This window comes from Apis florea, unplaced genomic scaffold, assembly GCF_048593485.1.
Source record: "Apis florea isolate Af1SG1 unplaced genomic scaffold, ASM4859348v1 contig_2190_pilon, whole genome shotgun sequence".
NCBI lineage: Eukaryota > Metazoa > Arthropoda > Insecta > Hymenoptera > Apidae > Apis > Apis florea.
This window is the reverse complement of record NW_028256541.1, coordinates 916,560-928,041: the sequence shown is the minus strand read 5'-3', so window position 1 is coordinate 928,041 and position 11,482 is coordinate 916,560.

Genomic DNA, 11,482 nt, shown 5'->3' with positions numbered 1-11,482 from the left:
ATTTCATTTTTATGACACTTGCTAATTTAAAAATTAACAAGCTTATAATAGCTAAGCTTATAATAAGCTTATAATAATTTAATTAGTGAATTAAGCTTAATTTGTGAATTTGTTTTTTTAAATATCATAATCATAAATATTTTTAATTATCTTTTTCGTGACAATTGTTTCCTTCATAATTATAAATCGTACAATCTCATAAAATTTGAAAAAATGAAACCATTATTTATGATATTATATTTACTATATGCTATTAACAATATTTTTAAATTCAAAAATTTTTTCCTAAATTTATGTAATTAAATCATTTATTGGGATATTTTAATATCCTTTCTTTATGTAGATAATATTAAATTAAATATTAAAATATAAATTATTATTAAATATATGAAATTAAATTATGAAATATATGAAATTAAATTATGAAATATATGAAATTAAATATATGAAATATATTATTTTATTTTTTTAGGTTTTCTAATATTGCGGGTTATGATTACTTTTTGGTTCTTAACCATTTGGATTAAAATATATTGAGATTATTAAAATAAAATCTCTTTAATTACTCAACATCATAATTACGATCTTAATGTTCTTTTGTCTGTATTCTGAAAAAAAAATTAAATATCTAATAATTTATAGAAAGAAAGTTAATTAGCTTTATTAATTCATCGATAATATATGTTTCTGAAAATTGTCCAAGTTAAACAGTTCACCTGTCATGCGTTATATCCAAGCTTATGCTTTTCGTCGACAGCGTTTGTATCGACATTTTCACCTGTTGATAAACCTGTTGATGACACCGACATTTCAGTTGCCAGTTCGCACACATTATTACGCAAGAATCCTTTATAACCTTTTCTCTCGTTCGAGTTTTGGGACAAAGGATATCGATGCCGTGTATCACCGCAAACACGGCTGGGAAACCGCGGTAATCCATCGCTGGATTATTCGGTGAATTTGCATGCACTGTTCGCGATCGTGAAGCTGAAATTTCGTATCGCTGCGGACGCTGTCTTTCCGTTTCCGCTGGTTCACTGCCATTTTGGTCCGACCGTATTGTTCTCCATTTCCTCGTGTATTTTGATGTTGATGATAAGTTGATGGAACAATGTGAAATTTCTAGGAAAAGTTGATTGGAAATCGTTATTTTGGAATCTTTTATTTAATTAATCGATTAATTTAACGTAATGATTCTGTTAAAATTATTATAAAATTTTTGAGTAAAAAATATTTAATGAAAAAACTATAATCAAAATAAAAATCAATACAAAAATTTTTAAATTTATTGTAATTATAGGTCCAAAATCGAAAAAAACTGCGAATTTGATTATTTTCGTTAATTTATATCTTAAAGAATAACGTCATTCTCATGAAATTGTATGTATATACATAACTTAGATTTACAAAAGTATATTTAAAATTTTTTTATAGGCAGATAAAAAAATGAAAAATCATACTTTCAATTTTTTTTCTTTATAATTCCGTTTAATAGCAATTTTTAAAAAAAAATTTTTATATAATAATTTTAGTAAAGTACATCTAATAAAGGAATTCTTTTAACGTGTTCAAAAAATTCAAGTTATCTAGATTATTTTTAAAAAAATTATTTCGTTTTAAAAAATAACCAATTTTCACTTGTAAGCTACAATGATATACAATTATCCAAGATCAATTATGATCATAGATATATAGAATAAATTATATTTTAATACAATACGATATATTATATTATATTTACATGATGATGGAATAAATTATTGAAATTAAAGATTTCGATACTAATGAAATTATAAAAAATAGATTAGGATATTTAATAATTTTGCTAGATAAATTAAAAATCCATTTTTTTTTCGAAATTAAATTAGGTTTGTTTACATTAAGTTAAAATTATTTCAATAATATTAAAAATTAAATATTATTATTTTGTAAAATATATTCTATTATATTCTATTGTATAATATATATTCTATTTTAAAATAAAATATGTATCAATATATATGTACATTTCATACATTATTATTTATTTACTTTAAATTATATATATATATATATATATATATATATATATATTTATTTATTTATTTATTTATTTATTATCCAACTATTTAATAATAATAAATTGATATAAATTGGTAATTTAAATTTTAAAATTAAAAAGAACAGAAGAGAAAATCAACATGTTTTAAAGATTTATAAAAAACTATTATTAGAGAAACTTAATCAATATTTTCGTTTCACTATTATACATATATAATTCTCACTTAACTTTATTGAAATAATTAATAATATTCATATTAAAAAAATTATGTAAAATAGTGAAAATTCATTAATACAAACTTCAAGTTTAATGATCAATATACATATATAGTTTCCTACTGATAAATGAAGAAAAAAAACTTAATTATTTTGATTTTTGCATTTATAAAATATATTTAAACATTACAAACTTTTGATATTTAAATGAAATAAAGAAACTTGAAAATTTTTTTTTATTATGTTATTTCAATGTATCCAAATTTGCTATGAACTACATAATATTAAATATTATTGAACAATATTCATTATTATCTATCTGCTTGGTTAAATGCATCAGAGACTTCATTTTTAAAGTATAGATTATATTTTTAAATTAAAAGCGATTTGTTTCGCGAATTCTTTCGTTTTGTTCAACGTTTTATTAATAATTGGTTAATTTTTATTATTTGAATCTACACAATCGATATTCAAAAATTATAATTTAGATATTTAGATTGAAATCGATTGTCTAAATTTATTTCGCTTATGATTTACGATTGAAAATTTAAAATTTATTTTTCGCATTTTTTCATTATAAAATATATTATTTTTATTTAATTTTTATAAATATATTAATTTTATTAGCAGAAATTAAAAATTATTTTTTACCGTTTTATTTTTTAAAATTAATATAAACATCTTCAAGATAACAGAAAAATTAAGTATTTTTGATTTTAATAAAAGATTCGTATATATTGTTATTTTACGAAATTTACATATAGATACAGTAACACCACAAAGTTGTAAACTAATATAAAATTCTTTTCGATTTTTCGGAAATAAGTTTAACTATAGTTTAACTATTTCATGAATTTACAATTCATATAATTTCTCTTATATAAAATTTCTTTATGTTATTATATTTAAAAATCAAACATTGAATTTTTAATAGCTATTCGTATTTTATAAGTTTTATAAGTTTTAATATGTTCTTATAAAATTATGAATATATTAAAATTTAAATTTAAATCATTCTTCTTCTTTTTATTATCATTACTTTTAATAATTAAAAAACTTGTTAATATACATAACGATATAAATAATATAAATAACAATAAATACGAAATAATTTAAATGAATAAACAGAACGATAAATATGGATATAAAATATAATGTAAAATAATTGGATAAAATAGAATATAATATAAAATAAGATGTAGGATTATAGATGCAGAATAATGATCAAAGTAATAAAATAATCTCAAATTTATAACAAGTAATACATAATAAATATCGCTTTGAGATATCATAAGAATAATTTGTTTTAGCATGAAAGAAGCTTTTATCAAAGTAAGAATCTGAATCGATATAAATATAATAAATTTCATTTCGAAAATATTAATAAATATAATTTTTAATAAAAATTCATAATTAATTTAAAAAGCATAATAGTTATATAGCATATTTTTTTTTATTAAATATAGATGTTGTTATATTAGTCCCTTTTATATTTGAACATATTTAAAAGATTAAAATTAAATCTTTTAGAGAAATTTACTTAATTTGCTTCTTATCATAAGCTCATAGTCGAGAAAGCTCGATTATTTTTCACCATAGCTTTACGCGAGCAATTGTGCAAATGCCAGTACCCACAACAGAGTGAATACTGGACTACGTAAGTAGACAATTGCTTATGGACTATATCTATGAATAATTTATATGCATTGTATAATGCATATAATGAATAAGTCCAATAGTAATACGTAATGATGATAATGGAACGAAATTTTGAGAAGTTGAGAGAGAGGGAAAGGAGCTTAAATATAAAATTTTAGATTTTTAAATTATTTATTAATTTATTAATTTCCAAGATTACATCTTAAAAATCTTTCTACATATTGAAAACTGTTTATATATATTTATATATCCGTATCTGTCTGTAACATGTGTGTTTATTGTTTCTATAAGATATTTCATTTAGTTGAATACTCGAATCTCTCATAGGAAATTAAAAAATATTTCACGAAAAATTGTTTGGTTCAAAGATTTTAACATCATATTGTAAATTTAATTTTTTTGCAGATCGAATAATAAGGAGATTCTAAAATCAAATTCATTTTTTAAAGTAATAATGTGATATTAATATATGAAATTTAAATGTATTAATCGATTTAACTGAATATTTTCTATAAACAGTTATTAATCTACTAATATCGAAAAAATATTGATTTACAAAATATTTAAAAATTCAAAGACTAGGAAGATGATAATCTTTTATAATGGAATTTTCTAATTCAAAACAATTTTGATAATAGAATATAAAGACAAAACATATTTCCTTTATTAACTTTTTCTTTATTAACCATTGCTTTCAGTTAAATAACATATTTTATAACACATTAAATGATAGGAAACAAAATTATTCAATCAATAAGGAAAATATATATTTTATTCTTTATATATGTGTGCACAAATATCCGAATATTCTACCGAACTAGAAAGAATTAATGAAAAATTAAGATTAAGATTATAAATATCAGAATATTCTACTGAACTAGAAAGAACTAATGAAAAATTAAGATTAAGATTTAAATTGAAATATCTTCTAAAAAAAAAAAAATGATTTTTCGATATATGTAAGTATATATATATAACGAATGAACTATCATCACATTTAATACTGATTGGGATTCTTTGGATGCGAAAATAAAATATAAAATCTTTGATTGAAATTTTAATGATTGATGTTATAGCAATATATAATAAATATAAAACTGATATCATTAGATCATTTAGATTTTAGATCATTTTTTAAATCTGCTTATTTTGCAAATTTAAAGAAATGTCCGAATTTCTTGAAGACTATACTTTTGAAATGTTTCAATCAAATTGAAATACATAATAATTAATACATAATGAAATGTATTCAGAAAAATATTGCAGCTGCAGAGAATAAAAAGATCAAAGCTAAATTGATTTTAACGATCGTTATTTGTACATATCAAACAAAAAACCGCAAAGAAATTATGAAATAAACTGAAGAATCTATTTGATAATTCTGAATTTTCCAAAAGAATAAGTTTTTGTCATCGAATTAAAAAATTGTAAATTATGAATGTTTATGTAACATAAATAATAAAAACAGAAAGGAATGAGATATAAAATCATTGACGAATTTTTTTATTGAATCGTTATTGATTTACCGGTTTAACTGATTTACCGGAAAAATTCTCATCTGATAATGTTCATTGAACATATCAATCACGAATGTGATACATTTTATCAACAGATGATAAAAACGAAATAATTAAACGTAAAACTAGAAAGAAATGAAGTTGAAACTAATAATGTGCATTCGCTAGTAAAGATTGATAATGAAGAAATAAATGATGATATATGATAATGAAGAAAGATGATAGCAATAAAGATTAAGATTTATGTTTTTCAAATGTCAGATTAACATTTGCTAATATTATACGTTACAAATGTAAACAAATTATAGAAATAAGTATTGTAATATTGTGTCATTTTATCATAAATAAAAGAACATATTATATTTCTAAATGAAAAATTTTAATAAAAATGATTGATATATTAATTCAGGTAAAAATATGTATAAATATAACAGTGAATAAAAAACTAATTCATCTTATAAATCAAAGATATCGGAGATAATTACAAATAAACTAAAGTGACAATGTTATATTTAGACGATATTGTAAATATCATAATAATTAATAATTATAAATGTAATATTAAAGTATAAGATACATTGTGTGTATCTAATTTGACAATGACATGTCTCTCACTGAATTAATTAAAAACGGAAATAAACGTTTGTTTGAAGTAAACACTGTTTTACAACCAAAAGAAGAAGTAGTAGTAATAACTGATTTAATCAACAGTGCATATAAATTAAGAGTGAAGATTAATAGTTATGTCTTGGTTGCATCAGTAAAATGTGGCACACAAGGTTAGGACAATGACATGAACGACAATGACATGAATAAAATGAGAAATGGTGCAGTAAGAGAATTAATATATTCTGACAAAGCAGAGATAAATTAAATGAATTGTATTGTATATTATGAGAGAAATCGATCGAAACTACCTTTCAAAAACATAGGTATCAGAAATTCAGAAATACTATATTAATACATGCAAATATATTCGAAATCATGAAGATTAAATCCATAATAAATGAAGAATTGAATTTTTTAATTTAACGATTTCAATTTGATATCATTCATATATTAAAAACAAAAAATGAAGTATTTAATTTAAAGAATTCATATTCTATCATAATATGATAAAAAGTCAACAAAATAAGAAAATCAAAAGATTTTATAGAGACAATATGTGAACATATATATAAGAGTTTTCCATGCTCAGACAAAGAGCTGATCAATTATTTAAATTCCTAATAATAGAGGAAAGAACAAGATACAAAAAAGTATATAAGTATATAAGTATAAGTATAAGGTTATAACATAGAGTTATAGCTAGAGTTATAATCAGAATTATAGCGAAAGTTAGAATAGAGTCAGAGAGAAAGTCTTCTTATGGAAAATTCTATATGAAGCATTTTAAGTGTTCTGTTTGATAGCTATTCGAAATATATCTATTAATATCAGTATATTCATTATTTTTTGTAATCAAAATTATTACGTGCTGTAGCAATGAATTTAAAGTTTTCTTAAAAATGGATATTGTAAGTAAGTTAATCCATAATCATCAAAACAAAATAATTTGCGTGAGAGAATTATACAATGATCGAAAAAGCAAAATGTTTGCTATTTAATGCAAACCCGAATAAAAAATTTTAGGCAGAAACTGCAAACACAACAGTCATATGTGAGGAACCAATCTGTCACACCAAGATTAAAGGGGATGGGGTTTGACTACTAACTCCAGTAACATACATATTTCATTCAAATATTTCAGAATGAAATAATCATTCATACATACAAAAAAAAAAAAAAAAAAATTAAAGTGAAACAAAAATTCAACAAACATTCTTCTGGATTATACAGAAAATGTTAAATAATATAGGATATATGACTTCTAATAGTAATAACTTCTAATAGTGAAAATAGTAATAACAAGCAAAGATGTTATAGTGATCGAAAAAATAAAAAAAGAAAATACAAGAAATGTTGAAAAACATAGACGAATTAAAAAAGAATGTAGTTTTAGTAAAAGATATTCCTCTTAATAAAAATTTGTTGAATTTGTTCTAAACGTTGTTCTAAACGATTCGCTATGATCTTTTAAATTGATTAGCTTGTTTTGAAATTGGTAAATGATTTATTTTAAATTTGGTAAATAGTTTTCATTTGAAATCACAAGCAAATGATTGACTTTTCAACCAAGAATTCATTCAATCATTTCAATCAAGAATCTAAAGCTGAAGAGCAGTTCTTGAATGGGTGAAGCTATTATTCAAATTGTAAGAAATTGATTGGACGTTCTAAAGAACTTTCGTTTCTTCTCAAGCATTATGCTTATGTTTACAAAAAGTGAAAACACTTTTTTTACATAATTTTTTCATCATATGAAAATCCTAAAAATCTTCGTGCAAAATATTTTCCAGATTCGCATCAAATTTATGGTCCTCTTTGTCTAGAATTGGCTCAAGTTATGCTTGACTTCAGCGTTTTCTTTTTTTCTTTTTTTTATGAAGCTAAAAGAGGAGTTAGCAGAGCTTAAAAAATTCAGATGAAAACCTGGAAGATACGAAATCATAAATCTGTGAATGGCTGAATCTTTAAACTTTGTGGATAATTTAACAACATTCATGAATCGGATTAAATAAGAAAAAATAGAAGCAAATGAAGGAAAAATTAGAATTTTATTATTTGAAGCAGAAAACAATATCTAGAAGTTGATGTCTTAGAATACAGAAATAGTATAAGAGATTGTTTTAAAAAAATGTAATAATAATAATAATTACAGAGCGAAATTACTGGCAGAAGAATAGAATTATAAGACTATTGACTTCTTGAGATCATTTTAAGATTGTTATTTTCACTTTGTAAATGTGAATCTGTTTATTTATAATAAAAATCAATCTCTTAAATTCTCAAAAAATACAGAAAAATTAAAAAAACTCAAATAAATTCTGAATTCAAACTTTAATGTTATTATCACACATTGAATCAATTAATGTTTTAATTTTCCAATGTAGATCAATGAATCTAGAATAATATATCTGAATATTGTCATTCACATATTAGCAAATCGTTGATCATAAAAAAATATCCATATAATAACAATCTTTGTATTGTGTATTATATTTATTTAACACTTATAATTATTATTTGAAAGATATTATCGTATTAGCTCAAGGGATTAACCTTCGATTCAACTAAGAAAAACCATTAACAAGACAAGCTGTGACCAATATTGGCATAAGCTAATATTGGCAAACTCCATATTTACATATTTGTATTGGCGTATATTCGTATATTAATACAATAAGTAGAAATAATATATAACCAAAGATTTAGATCAAGTTGAACAATGTTAAAATATTTTAATTTAAAAACGATAAAAAATTAAATATTAAATAAAAATTAAAAATGAAATCTTAGATCAAGAATATATTATTTGCTCTTGAATAAATTTAATATCGAAATCGTAAATCAATAAATACTTCAATGGAGATAAAATGAAATTCGAGAAAGAGTAATTCTCAGATTTCATTTCAACAATTTATTGATAGAATATCATGCTAACAAGACTTGATATAATATTTCTAGTGAATTTTTTGAATCAATTTAATAATTATTATAATACAATAATGTGCATGAAATTATACGAAAAAATTAAATATTTAAAGAAAATCTAATATATAATATAATATTTAAATATTAATATAAAATATAATATAATATTTAAAAATTTTTGTTTGAAGTATCTTATTAAGAAAATGAAGTTAGAAGATTAAGATAAACATTGACAAGCATCATCATGGATAGAAAATCTTATACAAGATTTTATCATATCATATTGAAATGCTGATTTATTAACCAAAAATCTAAGTATCGAAAAATATTATAATTTTAATTATAATTTAATATTATAAATAGGCATAGTTAATATACTTTGATATAGAGAAAATATTAGATTAAAATCAAAATATATAATGAGTAAATATATAATTACATTATTGATGTTAAAATATAAGTACTCCTTTTCTTTAGTAAATAAAAACATAATAATTAATTTTGTAAAGCAATCATGTGTTTCACAATTGAAATTTAAAAATCAAGTAAATCGTAATAAAACTTCAATTTTATTTGTTTCTAACTTTATAATATAATATTTCGTAATATTTATATTTTATTTAAATTATTGTTGAAAATGGAATTTTTTGAAATCATTTAATAATGACTATAAAATATGAACGAGGAAATAAGAAAAGTTTTAACAATAAAAAAATATTAAGAAACTTATTAAAACAAAAAGTACAGACTAATAAACAGTGAAGAAAAATTATATTTTTCGAGTGTTGTGTTTACATTTGATAATATTAGTAAACTTTACGTAACATTTCGCACTTAGATAATAGACTTTTTAGTTAGATTTGAAAAAAATATTTGTTGGTTTTTGTTTTTGGATCATGAAAAATTAGTTATAAATTTTAACTATTGCACATAAATAATGAGTGGCAAAAGAAGCACACAAAAACGATAAACAAAAATATACGATAAAAAAGAAAAATGTGACAAAAATGATGTATGGAAAGCTTTATCTTGTATGTTTTTTCAATTATTATTTGAAGATGGATGGATAATTATCATTAACAAATGAAAAAATTAATAGTATAATAGTACTATGAGATGAGAAATGCTATAAACCAACTGTCCATAGTTAGGATTGCAGAGCCCCTTCCAAGTTTATTAAATATGTCAGATTATAGATGCTATTCATGATGAATCCAGGCTTATTAGACAGGTTGGTATGAATTAGCATTTCTTTCAGAAAGTTAAATTAATAAAATGATGGCAAATAAATTATCTTATTATAAAAAAAGTATCTTATTATCAATTACATAAATTAATTTACTACATTGTGAACTTTAATTCATTTAGGCTCATTTATAGAAATATAAAATAATCAACAGTCGAATAAATGAAAATGCTTTAACTTTAATTTAAATGATCCAACTATGGATCAAACTTATTTTCATCACGAAAAAAAGAACTTATGCAACAAAAAAACAAATGGATGAAGATGATATTATGATATTATGATTCAAAGCGATAGATTATTATTGTAAAAAATGATATTAAATTATTTACTTGTCAAAAAATGAATAACAGATTATGCAAACAATAAAGAAATATTAACCACCAAAAATAATAAAACCATAAAATAAATAACATTTTGAGTAAAATAATAAGTAACAATAGTGAATAATAAATAATAATAAAAAAATAAATAATAATCATAGGAAATAAATTTTTCTTAATAATTCTAATCATTTCCTTAGTAATAGTGATTTATATAAATTTTTTTATTTGAATTTTTAAATTTTTAATATTTTCTATTTTTTTGAAATATAATTTTTTTATTTTTTTACATTACTAAAATATTTGTATAAGTCGGTCAAGCATTTTCCAACATTCATAATGAATATTTGAACACAAAATTTTTTAAAGTCATTTGACGTGTTTTTGATGGATTTTCTTAGAAAATACATAATTTTAAATAAATTTCAACTAATTTTAAATAATTTGAAATTTTCATAATTATTACAAATAGATTATATATATTTGCATATTAATAATTTTACAAAAAAATTGAATTGAATTGAAATAAATTATGATATTTATTAAAATAAATATTTATAAAGTAAAATATATTACATTATTGGAATAATAATATTATTAATAAATTTTATCGCAAAATACATTTATGATTATAATCACAATTCAAATTTAATTTTTGTTCAATTTTTGTTATGTTAAAGATTATTTCATATTTTATATATTATAGATATTATTCTTGAAGAAATATTTAATCTAATATAAAGTTATAAAATGAATTAAAGATAATAATATAAATGAAATAATATAATTTATAAAATGTTTCAAAAAGATAGAAAAAATTATAATTGAAGCAATTTAAATTATAGTTTGAAAGGAAATTTTTATCTATTGCTATTTTGTATAGTCTGAGATATCATATTTATAATAACTATAAAATAAATATAATTTCATCGTAGAAAAATATATAT